Source organism: Juglans microcarpa x Juglans regia, chromosome 1S (genome assembly GCF_004785595.1).
Source record: "Juglans microcarpa x Juglans regia isolate MS1-56 chromosome 1S, Jm3101_v1.0, whole genome shotgun sequence".
Classification (NCBI taxonomy): domain Eukaryota; kingdom Viridiplantae; phylum Streptophyta; class Magnoliopsida; order Fagales; family Juglandaceae; genus Juglans; species Juglans microcarpa x Juglans regia.
In genome coordinates, this window is record NC_054595.1 from 11115653 (window position 1) to 11142538 (window position 26886).

The following is a 26886-nucleotide window of genomic DNA, read 5'->3' on the forward strand; positions in this document are numbered from 1 at the left end:
CCGCTAGGAAATACGACCTCATATCGCTGCAACAAAGAGACAACAATATTAGACAAAGATACTTCAAGTTCATTAGTATTAAGACTCGCCTTAGCATAAAAACTCCCTTTTCTCTTTGTTTTTCTCTCACTTTCTTTACTCTCTCTTTTCTTTCCACTCACTCTTTTTGTTTCACTCACCTTTTCTGTTTCACTCACTTTTTTTCTATCACTCACTTTTTCTTCATCTTTTTTTGTACTCTCAACCTCACAATTGTTTTCCAACTCAATCTCTCTTTTTCTAGAGGTCTCAGCCTCACCGTCATCTTTTTTCTCTCTCTCTCCTTTTCAACCTCACTATTTCTTTTTTTCTCAATCTCACATTCACTCTTGCTTTTTAGCTCAATCTCACTTTCACTCTTGCTTTTTGTCTCAATCTCACTTTCATTCTTATTTTTTCGCTCAATCTCTTTTTTACTTTTTATTTTTTGATCACTCTCACTTTCATTCTTTCTTTTTTTGTCACTCTCACTCTCACTCTCCCTTTTTTGATAACTCTCATTTTCACTCTTTCGTTTTTGAGCAACCTCACTTTTGAGTTTCAATTGGTCCCCATGGACCTGTGTTGGAGTTAAAGGAGCAAGTTTAATTGTTTTTCCATCATTTTCAAAACTGTACATGTTCCTTAACTAATCATGGATCACCTTTCTATCATGCTGCCATGGTTTTTTCAACAAAAATATGGCTAGCATGCATTGACACTACATCACAAATGACCATATCCTGGTATTTACTAATTGAAAAAGAAACTAGCACTTGCTTATTTACCCTAATCTCTCCATAATCACTCAACCACTGCAACATGTATGGTCTAGGGTGTTTCAAGGTAGGTAAATTCAATTTCTCAACTAAAGTAGTGCTAGCCAAATTAATACAACTACTCAAATCAATGATCATACTACATACCTTATTGTTGATGTGGCATCTAGTATGACAAATATTCTCGCTCTGTTGCTCTGTATCATCCATCTTAACTTGTGTATTGAGTGAACGCCTAGTAACAAGAGAATCACCATACTCTTATTTCTCATACCCATTTTCAACACTAGACTCACGTCGCCTCCTATCTCTCATGCCCTACAGATTTCTAATTATTGCATCTTGATGATCCATCCTATCCCTCACTTCACCCAACACCAAGTCCAACCGTTCAAACTGTTGTTGCATGGCTTGCAACACAAAGGATGAGTTATCTGTCATCCCCTTTGGTGATGAGTCACTCCTATGAGACATCGTAATGTGCTGCACAAAAAGAATGTTAGTGGAAAACCTCACACACTCCCTTACGTGTTTAAACTCAAATAATGGCACTTCACTCGTATTTCACTCTTAATTGGCTTTTTCCCGATAATAGTCTCACACTCTTTTGCCTTTTACCTCAATAGTTTTCCTGCTCAAGTTCTTTAAGAACTAGTTGAACAAAAATCAAGACAATACAACCTTATATTATTCCAACATGTAGTATAGATCCAAGAAACAAGAACAAGAAACAAGGAAGGAATAAAATGACACGAGACTCAAGGAATTTATACGAGGGAAAGAGTAATTATAAAACAAGATACCTACTAGAAATATGTATTTAGTCCCTGTGATAATGAAGCTCAATCAATAAATGTATTTCCTTCTTTTTGTTGTAACTATGTAGCAACCTTTGAATATGCTACCTTTTCTTATCTTCTTCTTCTTCTTCTTCTTCTCCTTCTTCTTTTTTTTTTTTTTTTTTTTTCGTTTCTTTTCTTTTCTTTCCTTTCTCTCTTCTTCTCCCTAATTAAATCACAAACAACAATACTCAATTGTGAAATTCAAACACACAAGAATTGACAATGAAATAGAAGAGAATCAATGAAACGACACTCCAAGCAATTGACAAACTTAGGAATGAAAGAAACCCTAGAATTTTGAAACTCTAGGTGATGCAAATTTCAGCCAAACCAAAAACCCTAAGAATTTTGGAAGCCTACTTACTTTTCCTTTTTTTTTTATTTTATTTTATTTTTTTTTTTTGCAACCCTAGAACAATGAAGCCCTAGAATCAAAATTAAAGGTGCGAGAATTAAAAGATAGAATCAGACCTTATTGGAAACCTGGCTCTAGATACCAAATGATATGAACCCGAGGGAATGAAATCCCTTGAACCCATAATCAATTTGAAAACTCACCCAAGAAAGCCAAAATTAAGTCAATGGATGGAGAATCTAGACCCGATGAGAACTCGTTTCAAGAACCTAGATTATATTATAAACTAGACCCGTTGAAGAACCCATCTCAGAAACCTAGATTACAAAGAAGGAATGCCACAAAGGTTGTGATTTACCTTTGATAAGTTCAAAAGTTCTATCAAGAATAAGAGGAGTAAAACTCAACTCCCAATGAATAAATTCATCAAATTTCATAAACTTCTCAACGTGAGGGAACAAAGAGTATTTAAAGCAAAACCTAATCAAACCCTAACCAAAATAAATCCCCATCTTCCAAAAATGCCCCTGAGTGAATAGTATCGCGACTACAGTAACTCGCTACAGTAGCTCTTTAAACCCTAGTTCCAAAAAGTAACTTTCCAAATAAGTCATTGGCCAAAATACAAGGTCTTCCCAAAAATCCTAGATCATAAGAAATAAGACATATGTGGGCCAAGCATTCTCAAACCCAATTATTCTAGACTAATTCCTATAACTAATAAATAAGCCCCTTTAATAAAATAAACAAGTCCAAGGCCTTCAATCACATAATCATAATAATACACCCTAATTTATGTTGCACTCTTGCATAGCTTGTATCACATGGATGATCCCTAGATTTCCTTCTTTCAAGTCCATCTCGAATATTTGGCTCTTGCTAGACTCGTCTCAAGTGGATTGCACCAATTCTTGCATTGCTTCCTTGATCTTCTTAGCTCTTGATCTTGTAATTAGCCCATCTGGAACATGCAAATGATCTTTAAGTCTAGGCCCACTTTGGTTCCCATCAGGGCACGTGAGAACAATCTAGAGCGAAATTTGCCATTTGACCACATTTGTAGCACACATTTCGGGCTTGACAACAATCGCCTTCATGAGCTCTATGACAAATGTTACATACTGACATCATTCCACCCATTCAGGATCCTAGAACGACTAGTGATCGCCCACCTATTCTAGATACAAACTTCTGTGGTGCTCCTGAACTACTCCATTCACCTACACTCGTTTGCCTCTTTAGAGTTAGGGATACAAACAATGAATTTCGCTCATCCAGTTCAGCTATGGATGCCTTATGAACAAGTTTATGAAAATCCGTAATTTCTACACAAGCTACTTGCGTCCTATTGTGGGATTTCAACCCGTCCTGGAATCATTCCGCGCTCATGGCTTCCAAAGAAATAAGGCGAGGGGCAAACCTTCCCAATTCCATACATCTAGCGGTGCATTGTTCCACCATCATATACCCTTGGACCAAATTAGTGAAATCTTTGGATCTCTATTTCCTTATAATCCCTAGGAAATAATGGCTGTCAAATTCTTTCTTGAACCTTGCCCATGAGATCCTTCCCGTGGCTCCTAGTTCCATAGTAAGGAGTTTCCTCTGGGTGTCCCACCACAGAGCTACTTCTCCCTGGAGTAAATAGTTTGCATATAATACCTTCTAGTCCTCAGTGTACCCACACACCTCAAACATTCTTTCTATATCGGATATCCATCTTTTTGCTCTCGTTTATGAAGAATCCAGGGTAGCAATGAGCCAAAAATTGCTTGTACTTACATTCCTTTCCTTCTTCTTTGGGAATCCTACCAACTAGACTTGCATATGATGAGAACACATCTCATATTGTTATTCTAGCATGTCCGATATCAGATTTAGTGCCTTAGCTAGAACTTGGTCTCTTCCTCCGTCAAACAATCCTGCTTCATGACCACTTGGCGTTCGCTCTCCCTGTGGAGCTCTGGGTTGCAACATCGTTAATTCCTACTACATAACCCAAGCCTATCACGTATATCCCACCTCATCATCCTAAGCATAAATCATGCCTAGTGCTAGAATATTTAACCAATCATGCTATATCACTCATATCTTCTAGTACAGTCCTATACTTCTAAGAGTTGCCCAGAGTCACACATAAAAGCATAGTTCTAATACCAAGTTGTGGCACCCCATCCCTCATAAATGACTAGGTGAGGTATTGTGCTGCCAACGATATTGGTTGATTGGTGAACACCCAAAAGAATGGTTAGGTGTGTAGTAATTTAAGAGGAAAGTACACGCGTATGGAATTCAGTTTAAGATAATGCAATGAAAATATAAATGGAACACGTTGTAATAACAACATAAGCATGTATGTAACATAAACTAAGCTTCATACAAAATGATCTTCTCTCCCTTCACAAACTCAAAGCATTAGATCGTTCAGGATACATACGGTTAGTCGCCACAAGTGGCAAATTAAGTTACAAACAAGCAGTCGGCTTAGTTACGAACATTCTACAAAAGTGCACAAAGTAGCTATGGCTAAGACTAGTGCTAACATGGGTCCTAGTCTCCTTAGTCAAGACTTAAGTCGGACTGACTCCTTTTCCTCAAGCGTCATACTAGGGTCTGAACCTACATCAAAGTCTATGGTCTCGAAAATAAAACCATAGGTAGGTTAGGTAGCTATGACAAGACCGTTAATGAAAGATAATGCTATTAGAGATGTCACGTGCATTGTCAAAACTTGATGAGGAATCACCTTCCAAATGAAAACATATATGGTGAGGAATCACCCTCTCTGGACATGGCCCTCTATTTATGCAAAATAGATAAAATCTCAATAGTACTATTATGGCGATCAGGCTCCTATCTATATATAATAGAAAACTCATAAAAACCAGTACTAGGTCAAATATCATTCTTTACTCATAGGCATTCCACAATTGCTCATAGGCACAAACTTACTAATAGGCACACACTTGCTCATAGGCATACACTTAAACTTGTTGCCTAGGGGATTTTATTCTATCCAGCCGCAACTAACTCGAAGACACCAATACGTGATACATCGGGGGATCCCACATCTCCACATTGTTCCACCCTACTCCCCCCCAAGGCATTCTCCTTCTTGTGTAATGTACGTGCTAACGGTTCGCAGAATGGTCCCGAAGAATTTTCCATCTAGTACCATGATGATAGACTCTCACTAATGCCATAGAAGTGCACACATGTATCCAGGGCTCCCAAACAAGATATCATCATCAATAGCAAAATTAGTTAAAAGCATCAAAAATATTGAAAGCATTAGAAATCAGCGAGTAAATATAGCTAGAAACATAGTGGTCAAAATATTTATTAATGCTTGTAGAAAAACAAGGGAGAAGATTACAGAAATGATTCAATGTCTCTCACACAACATTTGTCCCACTTTGCCCAGCACTATCTTAGAAGCTTTCCTACCTTTCTATGTTCGAAGTCCTCTCATTGTCTCCCTCCTCTTTCTTTCCACAACAATCGCCTGCTCGAGCTCTTTAGTGAATAAGTTCTCGAAAGTAAGATCTTGTCCCATGTCTTGGTCCTTTAAATAGAGTGGGAATGTCAGATATCTTTTCCGACATATCACTGACTCTAGATATGCTTGGATAGGAGTCTTTCATCCATGTCTTGTCATACTATAGGATGGTAGAGATAGGTGACCAAGGCATGGTCTGCACACCCTACGGTTTGCCAACTCCTCAATTATCCTTTGAACAAGGGTTCTCCACATGGTGTTGGGCCATACTTTTGGGTCCAAACCACAGGACTTTCCAAGCCTTCACTTTTGATTGCAGAGCCACTCTGGATGTGATCTTTCAAATGGAGTGTGGGCTTTTATGCTCGTTGTTGACAGTTCTCCAAACTCTTTCATGTTATCCAAGAAAGTTCCCATGACTAGTTGTGTCACTAGTTTTCCGTAGTTCCTTTTTGGTGAGTAATCTTTTCTTGCCATGGGTGTTTAGTGCGTAACTCGCCCAAGGTTATCCGTCCCTCCAACTTTTCATTCTCTTCCTCATGGGAGATAGCTTTTCTAGCTCATCTGTTGTAGCCGAGTTCCCCCCATCTCTACCTCGCTCTAGGACATGTCTGCCGGATTCCCACGTGGTGCCTACTCGCCCGGATGTTGGACTAGCTGTATTCGATGTCTCCTGCTGCTAGTTCCTAAGACCATTGGAATACTTCTCACCTTCCCATTTCCTTCAAGTCCATGAATGGTCTGTTCCCTTTCGTGTTAGGTTGGAGCCTCACCTAACCCGATCAAACCCCAGGTTGTTGACCGCTTGGCTAGCACCCTTGGCACCATGGAACCTCGCTAGGACATTTGACAGGGTGCCATAAATATTATGCTATTCAACCTAAATGGGACATAATTGGTCATTTCTAGGTAGATGACAAAAGATACGAGCGTTGCTTTCCATGAGGGTAGAATCCCCAGAGAGGCACTAAATCGAGATTGCATAATGTCTACTCTCACAAAGTGCAAAGTCGCTAGTAAGGTGTATCAAGGAAAACCTTAGGAAATAAGACCATTGAAGAAGGATGTGATAAAACAATTTGTGTAGTTGACACATGGACTTGTATATGGCTAAAGTTGATGCCAATTACTTGAGACATAGTAAATCAAAAGTGCCTAATATGTTAATGGTAGGAGAGCATATGATAAAGGATGCAATCATATATGCAAGTGGCAAAGTACGTACAAATTTAGCCTGTCAGAACCTAACACAAATGTTTAAAAGTTGAACAAATGAAAGTTGAGATCAATGGTACCAAGGCAAGTTTACTCACCTCAATTATTGCCTAAGTTATAGTGTGATCAAGTGGAAAATTGTAACAAATATGGTGATTACACCATAATTCGTTTCGCTACCCACATCCTAAAGTCCCTTTGTGAGGTCCTCTCCAAACTAAGGGATGGGATTCCCTCTTGCCGGCAAAATATTGGCGACAATGGGCCAGTCAAGAAAAAAGGTGAGCAGCACGTTATAGAGAGCCAGGTAGATGCTGGACATCACAAGGCTACAAAGGAATGTTCATTTGACACTAGGTGAGCAAAGAATGTCTTGACCATACAAAGGCGAACAATGAGTGAGGACAAGCTCGATATAGAGAAGGGAGCTCTCCAAGATAACCCAAAGATGCTGAGAAGGCAGCATGTCTCGTACCCAAGGCCCATGCTCCATCAGAGATGTCATATTTGGAGTACACCAGGGGAAATCAGAATACAAACACTGTAGGCCATATTGTTCGACTTCAATAGTATGGCACAATGCCACGTGGGAGGCCCTCACTAGTAAAAGGACTACGGGATTGGACTGAAGGCAATGTTGGAGGGATATGCACACCTTGTTCCATCAGTCACTCGATCTCTACAATTCTTCAAGTTCAGAAGGCAAATGGATGACCGAGATCGAACATCTCTCATTCAAGCATGACAGAGGTTACAAGAGCGTTATGACTGTAACTGGTAGTCTCGTCATATAAAAGCCATTGGACAAGAGTTAACATCTCACTTTTGAGATCATAAAGTATTTCTCTTTAAAGTCTTGAAGGAAGCAAGGAACTCAAGAACTCCACAACTGAAGGAATGATGTCAACGCAACTTTATTATAGAAATACTTTTCTGATAGGTTCATTCCTATGACCATACTAGGAATGTGGAGTAAATGTTTGTTAGTATGTTTCGGGATTCGCATATTCTATATCTCATCCCTCTTCAAACATGAAGTGCATCTTTTCTTCATTATATTTGTTGGCTATCTTTATATTGCGATTTTAAGACAATGTGGTTCAAGGTGATGTGTCTTTCCGTGCATTCGAAAACCATGGGATCAGTTTGAGGAGTCCCCATACCATTCTAGTGACATGTTACCACGAGTTTCATATGGGTAGAGGGATTCCGATTGGGGTAAAACATTTTTGTATTAGCTTCAATTGGTATCACTGGTAGAGAGATTCCTATTTTGATCATGCTTGGTGTCCTTTGTTATGTTTGGATAGAGGCGTTCCACATGTTGATTGCGTAGATAGATTCTCTATATCATGCTGGTGGAGTGATTCCCTGTCTAGTTTTGGTGAATTAGTTCACGTATTGGTTGGGTTGAGAGATTCTCCTTGCCAAATAGGTGGAGTGATTCCCCGTTGGTAATATTGTGATGAGTACTTGTTAATATATATGTTTTTTGTAAGAGGGTGATTCATCATCCTTAAACCAAAAAACTATTCTATTGGAGTAGGAACTCCATAGTTACAACAAAAAAATAACATTCAAAATCTGGAGGATGATCTCCATAATCTCCTCCAGGTCTAGTTCCCCCGCTAATCAATTTTGTCTAGGCTTGATCATTCATCTTCATGACGACCTAATACAGCTTCTACCATTTCGGGTGGGAATGATAGTCGAGACTACCACGGTAAAATTTTCAAAAATGTCAAGACGTTATACTACACATCTACCAACAGATTAGAAAGCATGCACAACAATAAACATGATGTATATGCATGATTGAAGGAACTTGATTTTTAAAATTAATCATCATCTTTGAAACCATGCTTGTTTTCATAAAAAAATAACTTCATTCCTTCTTGTTCTTATTCGTACAGAGGGTGGATGCCACATAGTTCCCCATAGATCATGTGCTCTTATTGGTTACCTCACCATATCACGCGTCCTTAGACCGGCTATGAATACATCATACAGAAATACTCAAACAGAGCAGAATGCCTACGCCATGATTATTTTATTCATATGCGTACCCACCAGTGTTAGGCTCTTTTGACTTCACTTCAAAAATCGTTTGAACCCATTTGAAACCTGTTGACAGTTATTTGTCAACCTAGGAAATTTCACCCCATTTTATACACTTCATAGTGGTCAGATGAGTTCCACTAGGATAATCCCCCATTCTAACATTGGGTTTGTGTTAAAAATAATTACATGGTTGACTCATTATTCATGCTTCATGACAGATGACATTATAGTATGACATGAACGTTTAGATATCAATGGAAACTCAGAATAATAACAAAGATTACTAACAAGACATTTATCATTGAACATACTAACGTAAAATGAGAATAAGTTAGAACGTAACTTACAGACTGCTTTTAGCACAGAACAATTTTCTCAGCTGAAATAAATACACATTAAGGTTAGGGACCATTTAATACACCATAATAACTAACCATCCATTTCTAAACTTCTACAAACAGCAATTTTCAAAGTAGCCCTTTCAATTTCCAAAAACTACAATGTGACCCCTAAACTTTTGGAAATTGCATTTGAATCCCCAAAAAATTACCAAGATTCATAAACTTACACGCAATTCTATTCTAAATCTATTTCTAGCCTTAAAATATGATTACCACAAAACCAATTCAAGCAAACCCCAAAAATATGAAATTTCTATTTCTAAACCCATCCTTGAAAACCATATACCGAAACTCTCATGATCAAAACTATAAAATATATCTTCATGAACATGTTTACTTGCTAATCTCACTTCAAAATGTTTAAATTTCAATAAAACCACAATTAGAACAAACTTTATCAATTTCCTCGAAACCATGACTCATCATTGCATTCTTTGTTCCCTTTGTGTATTACAACTTAGCACTACAAAGTAAGCCAAAAGTTCCGGTATACACATGTCATCTAACAAGTGCTAAAATGAAAATTCTGAATAAAACTAAAATATACATGGAAATGAAGCCATATGCTACAAAAACTAGTCTTGGCCGAGAGATGAGCATAACACAATTTTGCATACTAATCTCTATCTTTATGATCCTCAAATATAAACTCATAGCCATGCAATATACTCTTGTTACAAGCTCAAAGAGAAGTTATTCCCATCATTCAATTCATAAAAGTTTTGGATTGGAAGTAGGGGTGAACAAAAAGGCTGAATACCTAACACAACCCGAATTACCCGACCCGCTTATGCTTTGAAACTGAAACTGAATACCCGTTACCCGATTTGTTTTTAAACGGGTAATACCCGTTTACCCAATTTCGTCTAAAACGCACGAATCACGTTTGAGAGTCTGCCCTGCTCTCCTTTCTCCCGCTCGACACTCTTTCCCTCGCAGCTCACTCTCGTAGCTCTCACTCTCTCCATCGCAACTTAGAGTCAAGGTTAGTGGGTTTGTCGTTTGGTTTATGGGTGTTTGGATGGTTGAAAAGCATATTCTTGCTCCCTTAAATGAGATTAGTTTGTGAGTTTGTTAGTCGTGGGTTTATAGGTGTTTTGAGTATTTTCTTATGAAGGAATTGACTATACTGATTATTTTGGGTTTATGGGTGTTTTGAGTTTATGGGTGTTTTTTTTTACCATCCCGGTCTCAAGAAACTTGAGTGTGGGTGGTGGGCTGTGTAATGAACTTTCATATAATGCAAGAAGAGTAATGTAAGAAGAACAATAGAATAGAATCCCAGGATTCCTTCACTGATAAGGGGCGTTTTCGAGGAACACCCAACCTCCATGAACACACGTCCAATTCTTACAATTTTCCAGCATGCATAACAATTCCACTACCTCGTCCTTTTCTAGAATCTATGTCAGAGAAAATAACAAACTCAGCCAATCAATGGCTTACAGGTGTAAAACTGATAATTGTAAAGCAAGTGCATAAACGTAAATAAACACATGAAAATAACAGCATTTCCTTCTTCACGGACGTTTCTAACAGCTTCATCAAACACAGCGTTCTGTCTTCCTCCCTGGGCCTGGCCCATGTGAATTCCCTTCTGGCCCGAACTCATCTCCTTCTGGGCCTCACCACTACGGCTTCATAACAACCCACCCCACTTAGAGAACCTGGCCCACCAGGTGGGGGTACTCCTCCTGAAGCCCCTTCAATCCCTCCCACGAGCTGTCTTCCTCAGCGATCCCGACCCATTTCACCAACACCTCCGTGCGAGGGCAATTCCCATGGCGAACCATACGGTGACCCAGCACGGCTTCCGGCTCAGGCCTTACTTCTCCGAGTCCGTTGACAGGAGGCAACGACGGCAGAGGGCTGATCTACTCCCCGAGCTTACGTTTGAGACAGGACACGTGGAAGACCGGATGCACCCTTGAGTCCGGTGGCAGCTCCAAACGGTAAGCAACCTTGCCCAGGCGTTGCGCCACCCGAAAGGGGCCATAAAACCTGGGGGACAGTTTGTGGTTGTGCCCAGTCGCCACCGACCTCTGCCTGTAGGGCTGCAATCTAAGGTAAACCCACTGACCGACTTCAAATTCCCTTTCCGTTCTGTGTAGATCCACATATTTCTTCATCCTTTGCTGAGCAAAGTTAAGATTTTCCTTAAGGATGTGTTTGATCTGTTCCCGCGTCTTGAGTAGTTGATCGACAGAGTCATTGGAAGTGATACCCGAGACATAGGTTGTAAGTTTGGGGGGCTGATACCCATACAGAGCCTCGAAAGGGGACATCTTTGCAGAGGTGTGGTATGAAGTGTTATACCACCACTCTGCCAAAGTTAACCACTGCACCCACTGTTTAGGTTTGGCCCCTGTAAAACACCTGAGATATCCCTCCACTACCTTGTTCAAAGCCTCGGATTGACCATCACTCTGTGGATGGTAAGCCGAGCTGTAGTTCAGTGATGTTCCCTGTAGTGCAAACAGATTTTTCCAAAAGGCACTTAAAAAAATAGGATCTCTGTTCGAAGTGATGGCCCTTGGAAACCCATGTAGTTTAAAGACCTCTTTGAGAAAGATTTGAGCTACATCAGTGGCTGTATATGGGTGCGACAGGCTCATGAAATGGCCATATTTAGTGAGCCTATCAATGACCACCAAAATAACATTAGCTCCTTTAGATGAGGGAAGACCCTCCACAAAATCCATAGAAATTTCCTGCCAAGCTTGCTCAGGAATGGTCAGTGGTTGTAAGAGACCTGCAGGATAAATATTTTCTGTTTTGTTGACCTGACACACATCATAGGACTTGACCAAGCTCTTAATGTCTTTCTTCATGCCATGCCAAAAAAAATCTCTCTTGGCTCGTTGGTAGGTCTTAAGAAACCCTGAGTGACCCGCAGCTGGATCACTGTGTATAAACTGCAAAACCTTCGCCTTAAACTCTGAATTAGGGGCTATGACCAGCCTCCCCTTCTTAAGCAGCAGCCCCTGCTGCATGGTATAACCTTTAGGAACTAGTTGGTGAGCCTGAAGTTTCTGTAGTAAGTCCAACATCTCAGGTGTAGCGTTGTAGCTTTGTTTTAGTTCCCCAATCCAATCAGCCTTTGGAAAGGAGATGACTGCTAATAAACCATGTTCTTCCACCACATGCTCAAGCTTTCGAGATAAGGCATCTGCCACTTTATTCTCCCGGCCCTTTTTGAATTCGATTGTGAAATCATAGCCCATTAGCTTAGTAACCCACTTCTGTTGGGCTGTTGTCCCCATTTTCTGCTCTAACATAAACTTTAAGGCTTGTTGGTCAGTTTTGACCACAAAAGCCTGGCCCAACAAATATGTTCTCCACTTTTGCACTGCAGTGACCAGTGCCAACAACTCCTTTTCATACGTGGAGAGTGCCAATGCCTTACCCTTCAAGGCTTTGCTGAAAAAACAGATTGGTTGCCCCCCTTGCATGAGCACTGCCCCTATGCCACATCCACTCGCATCACACTCAATTGTGAATGCCTGGGTAAAGTCAGGAAGCTTAAGAACTGGTGGCTGTGAATTTGCAGCTTTAAGTTGCTGAAAAGCTACAGTAGCCTCGGGGGACCAAGAAAATGAATCTTTTTTAAGAAGAGCAGTGAGGGGTGCAGCTATGAGGCCATAGTTTTTTATGAATTTTCTATAATACCCGGTTAATCCCAAGAACCCCCGTAGTGCTTTTATATTGGTAGGAGTTGGCCAATCTAACGTAGAAGAAACTTTATTAGGGTCTGCCTTAACCCCCTCCCATGACACTATGTGGCCCAAATAATCCACTTCCGGCACCCCAAAGGTGTACTTTGACAGCTTAGCAAAAAGTTGGTTGGTGGCAAGAACTTCAAGCACTTGTTTAAGGTGGCTCAAGTGGTCCTTTAAGCATTGGCTATAAACCAAGATATCGTCAAAAAAAACCAAAACAAACCTTCTTAAAAAAGGTTTAAACAGCTCATTCATCAAGCCTTGGAACGTGGCTGGTGCGTTTGTGAGCCCAAATGGCATCACCAAAAACTCATAATGGCCTTCGTGGGCGCGAAAGGCCGTTTTGGGAACATCCTCAGGTGCCACCCTGATTTGGTGGTACCCGGACCTTAGATCCAATTTGGAAAAGATAACCGAGCCATGTAACTCATCCAAAAGTTCATCAATAACTGGGATAGGGAATTTATTTTTAATGGTTTCTTGGTTGAGTGCTCTGTAGTCAATACATAGTCGCCAACTACCATCTGCCTTGCGGACCAAGAGAACAGGTGATGAAAAGGGTCTGGAACTGGGCCTAATCATCCCAGATTTTAACAATTCTGCCACCATTTTTTCTATTTCAGTTTTTTGATAGAAGGGGTATCGATATGGTCTGGTTGAAATGGGAGTTGTACCCTCCTTTAAAATAATTTTATGGTCTTGGGTTCTCTCTGGAGGGAGCCCAACAGGTTCCTCAAAAATCCCCCCAAACTGTCTCAACAGTGCATCAATCTCCCCATTTACATGTCTAGGAGGCTTGCTGTCCAGTTGTGGTAAAAGTTTCATGGCTTTAAGTTGAATGAAAACCCCTTTAGAACCCTTAGTAGAGTTCAGTTTCACTTTACTGCCCTCTTCAAAAGAGGAGCTGCCCAGTGGTAACCCCAACAATTTGATCTGTTTCCCCTTCCACTGAAAATGCATAATAAGCTTGGAAAAATTCCAATTAATGCAGCCCAAGGTCTCTAACCACTGGATGCCTAAAACAGCATCACAACCCCCCAAAGTTAACAAATAAAAAGGGGTAATGAATTGATTACCTTGCAATTTAATGGAGGTGTTGGAGCAGAACCCTTCACTGGTAACTGAGTCTCCATTTGCAACTTTCACATTCAGCTGTTTGGTAGGATCTACTTGCAATTTGGCCCTTCGCGCAATCGAGGGATCCAGGAAGTTATGGGTGCTTCCGGAATCCACTAAGATTACCACACTTTCTCCTCCAATAAAACCACATAAGCGCATTGTTTTTGGAAATGGAGCTCCTGTGATGGCATTTAAGGAGATCTCCATTTGTTTCTCAGCCTTATCTCCCATTGTAACGTCTGCTGTCTCGTGTGTGTCAAAAAAAACTTCCTCTCCTTTTTCATCGGTATTTTCCTCCCAACCATGAAGCACATAGAGTTTAGGGGACTTACAAACATGTGAGGGGTTCCATTTGTCATCACAGTGATAGCAAAGACCCTTTTTCCTCTTCTCATCAATCAGGGTAGATGAAAGCTGTTTGATGGGCTTAAATATCCGCTGCCCTTGCCCAGGCTGCCCGTGAACTGTAGGAAAACTCAGGTGAGTGCTTGGCATGGAGCTTGAGCTAGAGAACCCTGATTTCTCACTCCACCCTTTTACTGATTTTTTTGAGCTGGTCAGATATTCCTCCTGAATTTTTGCTAGCCCAAAGGCAGCAGTAAGGTTCAGTGGGTTGAACATCCGTACGGGAAGACGGATATCATCCTTCAGCCCACTAAGAAAGCAGCTAAGTTTGTGAGCCTCAGGCAGATTCCGAAGTCTGTTGGAAAGTGCCTCAAATTGGACCTTGTACTGAGATACAGTAGTGACTTGCTTGAGCCTAGTAAGTGCCTCCATAGGGTCATCATAAGAGGATGGTCCAAAGCGTAATAACAAGGTTCTAGTGAAGGTCTCCCAATTATTAAATTGGTTTGATTCTACTGCATCTTGATACCAAATCAAGGCATCTCCCTCCATATGGTAGGAGGCCATGAGCAATTTCTGGGCAGGTGGGGTTTGATAATAGTCAAAATAATGGTTGGCTTTAAATACCCAAGCAGCTGGGTTCTTACCATCACAGTAAGGAAAATCCATTTTAATACCTCTATGGAAATCTCGGCGCATCTCATTTTGTTCTCTGTCATGGTGCAGGTTGAGGTCACGGTGAGCCACCTGGGCAGCAGAATTTGTCACTAAGGTTCGGACCATTTCTGTCAACTGGGTCAGATCCTCACGCATTGCATGAAGCCTCTCCTCTTCAGCATTCTGGCGTGAGGTGATTTCCTGGTGTTTGGAATGGGTATTATCATCCATGAGGTGCGAATGGAAGGTTTTATGGAGATTTCTGGGTTGGTGTGTGGCTAGTGTAGGAAGGAAATTTTCTGGGTAGGTGTGTGGCTAGTGTAGGAAGGAAATTTTCTGGGTTGCTGTTTGGCTAGTGTGGGAAGGAAACTTTTGAAGGTATTTTCTGGTTAAAGGATCGGAGACTTGATACCACTTGTAATGAACTTTCATATAATGCAAGAAGAGTAATGTAAGAAGAACAATAGAATAGAATCCCAGGATTCCTTCACTGATAAGGGGCGTTTTCGAGGAACACCCAACCTCCATGAACACACGTCCAATTCTTACAATTTTCCAGCATGCATAACAATTCCACTACCTCGTCCTTTTCTAGAATCTATGTCAGAGAAAATAACAAACTCAGCCAATCAATGGCTTACAGGTGTAAAACTGATAATTGTAAAGCAAGTGCATAAACGTAAATAAACACATGAAAATAACAGCATTTCCTTCTTCACGGACGTTTCTAACAGCATCATCAAACGCAGCGTTCTGTCTTCCTCCCTGGTCCTGGCCCATGTGAATTCCCTTCTGGCCCGAACTCATCTCCTTCTGGGCCTCACCACTAGGGCTTCATAACAGGCTGCCTTGAGATAAAACCTAGAAACATATACTGTAAAGATGGTTTCATGTTTGTGATTCTAAAACCTGTTAAGAGTTGTTGTGGGTGTTGAGGGAAACCATGGATATGGGGAGCATTGATGCTGGTTGAAGTCTAGCGCTTCAATGAGCTTTCTGTGATTTGATGGGTGAAGTGACTGCCTTTAGCTAAACATTTAAGGATTGCACTTCTAGCTGATGAAGTACAAGATCAGTATTAACTAATAACAAAACATGAGGTATATTTGTTAGTATCTAAAGGGAGCTCTATTACAAGATATTGGTAGTGTCCATCATGAAAATGGTGCATTGCAGATGATGAAAAGGGCAACCTTTTAGTTCTTTTCTTTCCAATTTTTCTGATCTACTGTTTTCCCAAGTTTGAACCACCAAGCTTGTGCTTTGGGTCATTTGTGTTCCCCGCTTAATAATGCTTCAATATCAATGAAATTGTATGGCAACTATAAGGGAGATTTTTGGATTCGATGCTGGAGTGTACCTTTTGTCCAATGGGTACCTGTTGTGACCCATATATGCTGGTTAATTAAAAAATGATTCAAACTTTTAAATACATCAGCAAATCAACTAAATTTTGGAAAACAATTTTTTTCCAATTATTGTAAGAGACATTATTATTTTTATAGGCTGAAATCTTCATTTTTGGTTCTAACGATGTTTTACTACTGTATAATAGAAGTCGAATGTAATCTTCCTATCTTTTTTTTTTTTTTTATACTGTAGTTGAACTCTATGGAACATAGTGCTGCTATACCTTCATCTGGGTCTGAATCAATGCCCAATGTGATTCATTTGGATAGTACTCTGCCTCAAACTTTGGATAGCTCTCTCCCAACAACTAGTCCTCAAGTTTGCCCTCCTATCACAAGAAAACGGGGAAGATCAGATGTATGGCAACACTTTACACGGATTGAGAATGTCGAGGATCCCAACGAGCCCAAAGCCACGTGCGATTATTGTGGTAAGGTTTTGTTATGTCATCCTAAAAAGCAAGGTACTTCATCTTTGAAGTACCATCATCAGACATGTAAAGTCTTTAATGCTATTGGAGTTGGAAGGGATAACCCCCAATAAAAAATGACCAGGACTAGGAAGATGGGGGTGGATGGTACAACTAGCAGTCCTAGTGTTGGACTTGCTAAGTAGAATGAACAGAAAATACAATCGGCGGTAGCTAAAATGATAATCATGGGTGAGCTACCATTTAGATTTGTAGAAAAACAAGGTTTTAAAGACTTTATGGCCGTAGTTGAGCCTAGATTTCCAATCCACTCTCGCATTACTGTTATGCGAGATTGTATGAAGATGTACATGTTAGAAAAAGATAAGTTGAAGAACATGTTCATGGCATCTGATTATAAGATTTGCATCACTACTGAGATGTGGACATCAATTCAAAATCTTGACTATATGTGCATAACAGCCCATGATGATTGGATCTTGCATAAGAGGATTATAGATTTTAAGAAAGTTTCTGATCACAAAGGAATAACAATAGGAAAAGAGATTGAGTCATCTTTTCCACAATGCATCCTCTAATACTACAGCCATCGATTATTTGAGGAAAATTGCCAAACTTAGGATTGTATGGTATTAGAGAATGAACTTATGCATATAAGATGTTGTGCACATATTTTGAATCTCATTGTCCAGGATGGATTGAAAGAAGTTGATAAATCAATTGTCAAGATTCGAAATGCAGTTAAATATGTGAAGTCTTCCCCTACAAGACTTAATAAGTTCAAGTCCTGTGCAGAGAAGCAAAATATTTTAGGTGGTGGGCTTCTTTGTCTTGATATTCCAACTAGGTAAAACTCAACATATCTAATGTTGAGTGTGGCTCTCAAATATTATGTGGCGTTTGAGGTGATGCAAGATGAAGACAACGAGTTTGGCCCATATTTACGTGAGGTTGAACAAGAAATACCAACTTTACATGATTGGGAAACCATCAAGGTTTTTGTACAATTTTTGAAGCTTTTTTATGATATGACTTTGCGGGTTTTAGGCTCAGTTTATGCAACTTCAAATTTGTTCATTAGAGAAATATTTACAATCTATAATCATTTGAACAAATTTTCTATGAGTGAGAGTAATATGCTGAAAACCATGTCGGAGAGGATGTTGTTGAAATATGACAAGTATTGGGGGGATTTTAAGAAATTGAACAAAATGTTGTTTATTCCATCTATGCTTGATCCGCGCTTCAAGTTGGAAGTTTTGGAATTTTGTTTTAGAAATTTTCCTGGGAATGAGCGAGCGTCTGAACTTGTTGATTGGTTAAGGAGGATGATTGAGCGGATGTATAAGCAATATTCAAAGTCCAGTGCAGGTTCAAGTAGGGGCCAATCAAGTGTTGGTGAGACCCAAAGCAACACTTCTTATGATAATATAGATGATATATTAAGTATGTTTGAACAATATCAAGCATCAAAGGGTGTGGTAGAGTCTAAATCAGAATTGGATAAGTATTTCATGGAAACTGTTGAAGGATCGACACCTGACTTTGATATTCTAATAAGGTGGAAGGTGAACTCAATTAGATATCCGATCCTTGCCAATATGGCTCGAGATGTATTAGCTATTCCCATATCTACTGTTACTTCTGAATCGGCATTTAGCGTTGGAGGTTGTGTCTTAGATTCATTTCATAGCTCATTGGCCACAACAACAGTTGAATCTCTTATCTGCACACAAAACTGGTTAATGGCTCCTTCTATTAATTATGACTCCCAAGATGTAATGGAAGATGCTAAAAGCTACAAGTTAGAAATCGATAAGATTCACATTTGAAAATTATTTTCATATATTCTTTTCAATTAATTATATGTTTAATATAATTTATTTTTAATGTAGAGATAACTTTGAAGAATATTTTAAATGAGGTCGATTGAAGATTACTTGAAGTACTTTTGCTTGTTGATTGGTTAATCCAAGAGTAAGACCATTTTTGCTTGTTGATTGGTTAAGTCATTGATTTCTAATGTAACTGTTGTATTGCTTGAAGTACATCTGCTTTATCAATATGTAACTGAATAGTCACACCTTTAATTTTGATTGTTATTCCCGTTTTATCCCTTGCCCAAGTTACTCTTGAAGTTTATCTTTAATTAAAAAAATGTCAACTAGAGTACTAGGCATCACTCTCATGACTCTCACGGATTAGACAATTTAATTTGACATTCAATAAGGTCAGACTCCAATTGAACAACAGAAACACAGTTGAATCATTTGAACTTGTATTTCAGTCAGGGAGCTGTTTAGTACTCCAGCTATTATTCATTGTTATTGCTTTGAGTTCAACACTTCTTGCAGAGAGAAAATAGCATTAATATACGGTCAGAATGCTATAAATGATTCTAATTAGTAATTAGTCATTATGAGTGTAGTTTGGCATAAATCAACTATTTATTGTTCTGACAAGTTCTACTAGTTATTATGATCATGATATATATAAATATATATATATATATATATGATGCAAATTCCTTTATATTAATACCTGCACATCAAGGATCCCATTTTTAATAAAAAAATCCCAGGGAAAATAATATGAGTTGGTGTCCAAAGTAGAAGAAGCCATGAAGGGGAAGCAGCAGCAGCAGCCTCCTCCACAGCAGCAGTTGCAGATTCAAATAATGCAGTGCAACAAAGGAAAATCAAGCAAGTTCAAGAGAAGCAGTAAATGGAAATTCCCCTATCAGATCATTAACGGCTACCAACTACTACAAAGTTTACAAATATGCATGATATGTCAATAGAATGTGAATTCTGCAACTGGTACTTGAACTCGGAATTAAGCTCTTGGATTTATCAAAATTGAGTGCACTAAGTTAAGACTCTGTGAGTTTCTGTGTATCTGTTAGAGGTTTCCAACTACTACAAAGTTTACAACTCCTTTGGATTTCTATTGATTGCTGCTCCAATTGGAGAGGGCTTAGTTATGGATTTTCCTTGTGGATCTTTCAGGATTTGATGTAACTAGGACATTGCTCTTTTTGCTTTTTGGTATAATCAGGAAGTTGCCTTTGGTTGGATTTTTCTTTTTGATGTAAACAGTTGTTAATTGTGTTAAATGCTTTAACAAACAGAGTTTTTGTAAATGGATTTTTTTCTCATTAAAATGTAGTGGATATATCATAGATGCAAACCAGAAAATTCTTGGGCTCAGAGTCTTATAAGAGACTAGCATATCTATGTATATATGGAAATTAACTAAGCACCATCAATATATAGCTGCCATGAAAAACAAGCAACATTACTGTACATGCAAGCTGACCCATAAGGGTTTTTCACCTCCATCACTAACAAGCCCTTCCTAGAATTCTTACACGATCTCGAAACACTAAAAAAAACAAATTCATCAGGATTATACCTCCTGACCAATTCCATGTTCATGCTACTGTTCAAAATCATGATGGTGCCAGAAAACTGAAAAGCATTTAAAGATCTTCCTTCTAGTTATTCAAAATCATAATAACTTTCTATTTTTCTAGATAAAAAAAAAATCGGGTAATCGGGTAAACGGAAGTGCGCTATAATTGGGTTGGGTCGGAACAGTGAATTTCAAGTCGGGTGAATAGTCCTAATTGGAAGGAAGCAACATCAAGTAAAGATTTATACTTAAGAAGATCATTCCAAGAATACTCTTGTCATATTACAATTCCTGAAAGTCCCAAGACAATAAAATCACACAAGCCCAAGAGATCCACATATAAAAATGTCATATACATAAACCAAAGTCCAATCGAGATATGCAACTAACATTGTGCTATAATCAACTTCTAATATCTTAAATCTTAAGGTTTATTATACAACTAAACACATACTCATTTTATAAGCCTAAACAGAGACTATACTCACCATACCGATCCTATAACTTCAATATTTACAACTCACAAACTCAAGTTATCGACACTTGTATCAAAGATACGAATTGATATTTAACATACATGCTAACATGTTCTTAGCTTGATTACAAAAAATATAGAGAAATAGATGATGAAAAGGGCTTACAGAAATTTGCACTAGGAGAAAAACTTGCTCTCTTCTACCCTCTCTCTCACACTCGGTTTCTACTTAATGAAAAGCTTGAAGTGTTTAGCTTTTGTAATTGAAGAAGACCAAATGAGAGGGAGTGAAATGTGGACGTGGGAAATAAAAGGGACTATAGATGAGGGGCTGATGGCTTGTGGTATTGGTGAAGTGTTAAGCTTGTGCAAGAAAAAGTAAAAAAATAAAAATCTAAGTGAGGTGCAGATTGAATGAGAGAAATCAGAGGGCTTGACTGAACAATTTCGGTACAAGGGCATGGCTTGGGACAGTGCGGGGCATGCTAAGTATGGCTTTGGATAGGTTGTTTGCAAAATTATACTTGTGTGTGTAAACATGCAAAATGATACTTGCGGGGTGACTAGTGAAATGAAATTCAAAGCATGGGCAGGGGCTAGTCAGTTTGGTAGTTGTAGGTGGCAGGGCATGGTGTTTGTAAGCGGGGTAAGGCCTTGTACGAGAGCAAGGGTTTGACTTGTTTCACATACAACCTTCTTACACGTGTACTAAGCTTGACATGTATAAATGCAGACCAAATGCAGGGTGGTGATGGTGCCATGTTTAAAGTGAGATTCCCTAGAGTTTTCCAACTGACTTGGGTGTCGTCCATGGCATCGTGATAGCTAGTTGATGACATGGCACACTAGATGCCACGTGGCGCTCTCCCGATGGCCCACTTGGCACCCTAAAATCATAAAATTTTTATTGAACCATAAAATTCTAAAAATTCTAATGAATCCAATGGTGCAATTATTTTTTTCTAATTATGATCTTAAGTTTCTCAAAAAACTTTAAATAGCTACACGTTCTCTTTACAGATCATAATTCAATTTTGCTTTCAAACCGATATCTTAACTAGTTTTAATCCATAAACTTTTTCTAAGTTCTTAGGGTGTAACCAATTGTCCAAATTAAAGAAAACCCTCTAGGCTAATTTCCTTCAAGGCGTTATACCATACCAAGGAATACATGTGTTTTGTCCAGAAAATATGTGTCCTTAGCTTTATTTACATGAATTAGTACATGTATATTCATTGTCATTGTTTCTCATTGTTTGTACTGTCATAGGTTTTAACTAACTGAGATTTCATAAAAATCTCACTTGGTGGTGGTGGTCCCACCTACGGTTTCATTCATCTGGGCCATAGACCTTGATGTACATATATATCACAAAAGAATTATCTCGAGGAAGAAGGACTAGCCCAACTTTAAATGTAATCACAGAGGCTTGTTTTCGTCAATATTATCTTATATTTATGATGTCTATTATAATTAGGAGATGAACCTTCTACGGTTCAATACATGTTGATATTAGTGAGGAACTTGTGATGGTTTGTAACTATATTTTTTTTTTTTTTTTTGATAACAAGACTAGCTTTATTCATTTGAAAGAAAACTACAAGGTATTAAGGCACTGCCTACTGCAATGACAGAGAATGAGGAAATACACAAGGCACGGTCTCAACACACTCAACATAGCACAGCGCACTACCTCCTGCAACAACAGAGGCATGGCCTACTGCAACAACACAGAATGAGACAAGGACAGCACAAGGCACGTCCCCATTATAGCAGTGCATATCAGAGGAGTCCAGAATTGTTTCTATACAAAAGTCCAAAATAACGAATTGTAATGGTTGTGCTCCCAAGCCGTAGTCCCAATCCTATACATAGCTAGCTGTCATTTATTGTATAAATAGAGCTGAAAGTAGCCACACGTGTGGTGAAGAAGGATTCTGTAATTACTATTTTTCCTAAAATAGAGAACTTTTCTCAATCACGTCTACTGCATTCTCCCTTTCTTTAGTTCTGATATGGTATCAGAGCACAAATAAGGCTCACGCCTGCTCTGTCCGCATCTATTTCTATGGCACCCAATAACAAGTCGTCTGCTCCCTCTTCCTCTATCCTTAATTCGGCTTCCCACTTTATTACATTGAAACTCACCATAGACAACTATCCTCTATGGAAGGCACAGATTGTTCCTTTCCTCAAGGGCAATCAACTATTCGGCTTTGTTGAAGGCTCTGTTTCTCCTCCCCCCTCCCTCAAGTCCGATGGCACGCCCAACCCAGAATACTCACGTTGGCAACTTCAAGATCAACTCATTATTTCCACCATTAATGCAAGCTTGACTGACACTGTCTTGGCTCAAGTTCTTGATTGTTCCACCTCTCATGAGGTGTGGCAAACTCTACAAACCTTATACTCAGCACAATCAGCTGCACATGCTATCCAAACCCAGTTTCAACTAGCTACCCTCAAGAAGGGTTCTGAATCTATTTCTGCATACTTTCACAAAGCTCAAACGTTGGCCTCTTCACTGGCTGCCGCGGGTCACCCACTCTCTTCATCACAGTTTTCCATTTATCTCTTGGCTGGACTTGGTCCTAAATATGAGTCTATTGTGACCTCCATCACCACTCGCCCTGAGCCCTTATCTTTCCAATAGATTTACAGCTATCTATTAAACCATGAATCACATTTAGCTCATCAAAATGCTTCCTTGATTTCAGGTACATCTCTTGTAGCTCATGCCACCAATGTCAAGTCTTCTCCTCCATCGGGTTTCTCTACTAGAGGTCGTAACTCTAACTCTCGAGGAGGAAGACGAGGTCGTGGTAGAAGTCCCAACTTTTTCACTCAGAAAAACACTACACGGTCTCAACTCGTTTGCCAAGTGTGTCAAAAACCAGGTCACTCAGCCCTCTCTTGTTACCACCGATTTGATCAATCCTATCAGACCCCACCTCCATCATCACTAACGGCCAACTACACCTCCATGCCTTCTCTTGCGCTTTCTACCAACAGTTGGTTTCCTGATACAGCTGCCACCACTCACTTCACATCAAATTTCTCCAACTTTAATATCGAGTCCACCCCCTATCATGGCACTGATCAAGTCAGTATTGGAGACGGATTTTCTCTTCCATTCAGAATATTGGATCAGCTCACTTGTCTACTCCATCTGGCAAATTTCTTCTACATACGCTCCTTCATCTTCCATTAATTACAAAAAACTCTTTTGTCTGTGCGTCATTTTTGTCTTGATAACAACGTGTATTTTGAATTTCACTCTTCTTTTTTTCTTGTGAAGGATTTATGCACCAGGGAGCCTCTTCTTCGGGGAACTGTTGAAAATGGGCTCTATGTTCTTCCTATGCAATCGGACACTATGAATGCATCCACAAGCTCTCCAACCTCTACCTCTCCACAAGCTTTTCTTGGTGAAAGGACGTCATCGCAAATATGGCATGCAAGACTTGGTCACCCTTCGGCTAGAGTCACCTCTTTTACACTTAGTCATTTTACACTTCCTGTTAGTTCAAGTAATCTGTCCAACCCGTGTCCTGCATGTTGTCAAGCTAAGTCCCATGCTTTACCTCATCCTCCCTCTTCATCTCGATCACAAAAGCCCTTTCAGTTACTTTTTCTTGATGTTTAGGGACCGGCACCTGTGCTGTCTTCCAATGGATGTCGTTTTTATTTTTCAATAGTGGATGATTACTCTAAATATATATGGTTGTTTCCTATCCAATTCAAAGCTTGTGTTTCTTCTTTATTTACAGCCTTTTTATGTTATGTCCAAAATACTTTTTCCACTAAAATCATTGCGGTGCAATCTGACTGAGGTGGAGAATTTCGCCCTCTGCAACCCATTTTAAATTCAATTGGGATTTCATACCATATCACTTGCCTATACTATCATGCTCAAAATGGTAGTGTTGAACGTCGACATCGACATATTGTCAAAACTGGCCTATCACTGTTAGCATATGCCTCTGTTCCTCACAAATATTGGGTCCCTGCTTTTCAAACTGTAGTTTTTCTAATTAATAGAATGCCCACTCCCATTCTTCAACAACAGTCACCATTTCAAACACTGTTTCATCAAATTCCAGATTACAAGTTTCTACGTGTCTTTGGTGCAGCCTGTTGGCCTAATTTGAGACCTTTCAACAAACATAAACTTGATTTTCGGTCTCAACTATGTGTCTTTATGGACTACACAGCAGTTCACAAAGGGTATAATTGTCTTCACCTGCCTACGGGTCGCACCTATTCTCACGTGATGTCATTTTTTATGAAAGTGTGTTTCCTTTTTCTCAACCCACTCAACATCAAGTTGTTCAAAACAGCCCCAACAATATTCCCCCCTTTCCCGTTTGGGTGTCCTCAATTCCTTCCCCAACAGCACCTACGAATCTCTCTCTCAACCCTGCTTCCTTCCTCAATACAGGCCCATCCCGCTTGGCTCAACTCTCACCAACAGACACAACAGAAACCAGCCCAATCTCAAACTCAGCAAGCCCACAACAAACCCAACACAACATAATTCTTCCAGAACCTCATGTTGCTCTTCCTTCTCCTTCCCGAAACAATTCAAATCCTAGCTCTCCATTACACTTAGCGCCCCTAACTGCCATTTCTCAGCCTTCTCATCCAATGACTACCCGATCCAAATCCCACATATCTCGTCCTCTCCTTCGGTCAGATGGCACAGTTTCATGGCCCTCATCTCGTCCTTCAGCCTCTCTCACCACATCATCTCCTCCATCGGTTCCTGAGGAACCTACATGTTTTACAGAGGCCTCAAAGTTCTTGGAATGGTGTCTAGCTTTGGACTCTGAGTTCAAAGCTCTTCTACACAACCATACATGGGATTTAGTCCCTTTTTCATCCGGACTCAACGTTCTTGGTTCCAAGTGGGTCATTAAGACCAGAAGAAAATTTGATGGAACCATAGAACGCCGGAAAGCTCGTCTAGTGGCTAAGGGGTTCCATCAACAACCCGGTCTTGACTACATAGAGACCTTTAGTCCTGTGGTCAAGCCAGTTACCATTCGTCTTTTGATTTCTCTTGTTGTTACTTCACATTGGCCATTGCTTCAGTTGGACATCCAGAACGTATTTTTGCACGGGGATCTTGAAGATGATGTCTTCATGCAGCAACCCCCAGGGTTTGTAAATCCTGACTTTCCATCTTATGTTTGTAAATTAAAAAAATCAATTTACGGTCTCAATCAAGCCCCTAGGGCTTGGTTTTCCAAGTTAACTAATAAACTGATTTCTTTGGGTTTTCGTGGCTCTAGATCAGATTCTTCACTATTCATTATGCAACATTCATCTGATTGTCTCTATGTCTTAGTGTATGTGGATGATATAATTGTCACTGGATCCAACACAAGACTTGTTTAAGACTTTATTTTAGCTCTTAGTCAGTTTTTCCCTGTTAAAGATTTAGGGTCACTTCATTATTTTCTTGGAATAGAAGTAACCCGAATCCTAATGGTCTTTTTCTGACTCAAGCTAAATATATTTCTGATTTGCTGACTCGAACAAATATGCACAATTCCAAAACTGTTTCCGCACCTATGTCACCTTCTGTTGAATTGTCTGCCCTTGAAGGATCTTCTTTTGAAGATCCTCATCTATGCAGAAGTATTGTTGGCAGCCTTCAGTATCTAGCCTTCACTAGGCCAGATATTTCCTACGCTGTCAACAAAGTTTGTCAATATATGCACTCTCCACGCTTGCCCCATTGGCAAGCCGTAAAAAGAATTCTTCGGTATCTCAACCTTACTCGTAATTTTGGTTTACATTTTGGTCCTTCTGTCTCTCCAAAATTATCGGCATTCTCCGATGCTGACTGGGCTGGTTGTCCTGATGATCGCAAGTCTATAGGAGGATACTGTGTATACTTTGGCTCTCATCTCATTTCTTGGGGCTCCAAGAAACAGCCCACCATTGCTCGCTCTTCAACTGAAGCCGAGTATAAGGCTGTAGCCAATACAACATGTGAACTCCTTTGGATTCAGTCCCTTTTGACAGAACTTGGCATTTTTCTCTCTGATCCACCAATTTTATGGTGTGATAATTTGGGAGCTACCTACTTAACTGTAAATCCTATTCTTCATGTACGCACTAAACATATTGAGTTAGAC

At 39.6% G+C, this 26886-nt stretch overlaps 1 long non-coding RNA gene across 1 annotated transcript; it reads left to right on the forward strand.

Moving 5' to 3' along the window:
• The first annotated feature begins 18748 nt into the window (after positions 1-18748).
• LOC121244540 lies at positions 18749-20039 on the forward strand. The gene is made up of 2 exons (XR_005936449.1): positions 18749-18827; positions 19432-20039. It is a non-coding gene; the product is annotated as an uncharacterized LOC121244540 (long non-coding RNA).
• The last annotated feature ends 6847 nt before the right edge of the window (positions 20040-26886 follow it).